Here is a 2,500-nt window from a genome sequence, read left to right as displayed (position 1 = left end):
TCGGTTTCAAAGACAAACGTGCGCAGGGCCAGGGGACCGCGGATGACTGCTCGTGCTGGCCCCGTTGGGCGGCATTGATGGTGTGTTGCAGAGAGCATGTGCGATTGCAAGTGTCGGCCGGGTTTGGGTTCCCTTGGGCTTTCGGGCGCCTTGGACGCAGTCTTGCGAAGACCATGGGCACAAGGCCCCGTCCTGGCCCCTTGTTCGATTCGCTCTCGTCTTGCGCTTGCTTCCAAGGTCCTCCATGACCTTCCCCATGGCCTTGCTAGATCCCCCCCATGACGCATGACCTCTGTCCGTTGATTGGTTTTGAGTGCACACCATGCCCGGCTTGGCACCGTGTTGTCGCGTGAGTGGCATTTGGATCGTGCATGGTGGTGGGCTACCTGCCAATGCGCACAAGCCTTGCACACTAGCCTTGCGCACGAGCCTTGCACAAAAGCCTTGGACACAAGCCTTGCGCACAAGCCATGCATACAAGCCTTGCTCACAAGCCTTGGGCACTGGCCCATCGCACTAGCCTTGCACACAAGCCTTGCGAACTAGCCTTGGGCACGAGCCTTGCGCAGTAGCCTTGGGCACTAGCCTTGCACACAACCCTTGGGCACTAGCCTTGCGCACCAGCCTTGCCCACAAGCCTTGCACAGCAGCCTTGCACACTAGCCTTGCATACAAGCCTTGCACACTAGCCTTGCACCCAGGCCTTGCTCACTAGCCTTGGGCACTAGCCTTGCGCACTAGCCTTGGGCACTAGCCTTGCACACAGACCTTGGGCACGCAGGCCTTGCACGCTAGGCATGCTTGGGCAAGCAGCTCCCGCAACAAGTCGGCGGGTGTAGGCATGGTTGGGCGCAGATCCCGCATCGTCTCGTCGCGTCTGGGCGCAAACCCGTCGCGTCTCGTTGCGTCTTCAGAAGTCGTCGCTAACAGCACCTTTGGTTGCCACTGGTGGTTAGGCGGGTTGGTTGCGCAAACCCTATAGGAGGGTGGCATGCTGCGGGGCGCTGGAATGCGCAGGTTTAGGGCGTTTTTGCCCGGATAGGCACTGGAATGTGCTGGTTTTGGGCGTTTTTGCCTGGACAGGCTAAGGAATGGGCATGCTTTGGGCGTTTTTGCCCGGATAGGCACTGGAATGGGCTGGTTTTGGGCGTTTTTGCCTGGATAGGCTAAGGAATGGGGCATGCTTTGGGCGTTTTTGCCCGGGCAGGCACTGGAATGCCTGGCCTTGGCTGGGCATTGCTGGGTTGGGCTCCCTTGGCCTTTCAGGCGCCTTGGATGCTGTCTTGTGAAGACCATGGGCACAAGGCCATGGCATATAGTGAGGAATGGACCACGGTTGCCAAGGTTGCGCAAGTTTTGGGCATTTTTTGCCCGGATATGCCCAAGTATGCCCCGATAGGCCCGTTACGCCCCGGTATGAACGCGTATGCCCGGATAGACTCGGTATGCCTTGGGATACATGCGAATGCCCCGATAGGCTTGGTACGCCCCGATATGCGCACGTGTGCCCCAGTAGGGCTCGGTATGCCCCGGTATGTACGCGTGTGCCCTGATAGGCCCGGTATGCCCCGATATGCACACGTGTGCCCCAATAGGGGTCGGTATGCCCCGGTAGGTACGCGTGTGCCCCGTAGTGCACGTTTCGCAGAACTCCCCGCATGTCCCGCCCCTATATGTAATACTTACTTACTTACTTACTTTCTTTCTTGCTTGCTTGCAATGGTTGGGAGTGCCCGGCATGCCCCGCTGCAGAGACCAAGGGCGCAATGACTTGGCACCGCGGATGCCGGGACTCCGGCACTTCCCGTGGCACTGATGGTTGGTTCCAAAGACAAAAGGCCGTGCAAGGCCACCGCACCGCTGATGATTTTGCTCGTGCTGGCGCCGTTGTGTGGCCAAAGAACATGCGCGAATGCTCGTGTCGGAAGGGTTGTTGTCCTGGCCCCGTCGGGTGTCACGAATGCTCGGTTGCGAAGACCATGGGACCAAAGCCATGGCACGTCGGATGATGGCTCCAGCTGGCGCCCGGGCACTTTCTGTGGCATTGATGCTCGGTTTCAAAGACAAACGTGCGCAGGGCCAGGGGACCGCGGATGACTGCTCGTGCTGGCCTCGTTGGGCGGCATTGATGGTCGGTTGCAAAGAAAATGCGCGATTGCTCGTGTCGGGGACTGGCAAGCCAAGGCCAAGCGAGCCATGGCAATGCGGATGATGGCTCCAGCTGGCGCCCCGGCACTTTCTGTGGCATTGATGCTCGGTTTCAAAGACAAACGTGCGCAGGGCCAGGGGACCGCGGATGACTGCTCGTGCTGGCCTCGTTGGGCAGCATTGATGGTCGGTTGCAAAGAAAATGCGCGATTGCTCCTGTCGGGGACTGGCAAGCCAAGGCCAAGCGAGCCATGGCAACGCGGATGATGGCTCCAGCTGGCGCCCCGGCACTTTCTGTGGCATTGATGCTCGGTTTCAAAGACAAACGTGCGCAGGACCAGGGGACCGCGGA

The sequence above is a fragment of the Tasmannia lanceolata genome, unplaced genomic scaffold (genome assembly GCF_043159265.1).
Source record: "Tasmannia lanceolata isolate RefF3 unplaced genomic scaffold, GAP_Taslan_0.1 ptg000036l, whole genome shotgun sequence".
Taxonomy (NCBI): Eukaryota; Viridiplantae; Streptophyta; class Magnoliopsida; order Canellales; family Winteraceae; genus Tasmannia; species Tasmannia lanceolata.
This window is presented reverse-complemented; position numbering follows the sequence as displayed.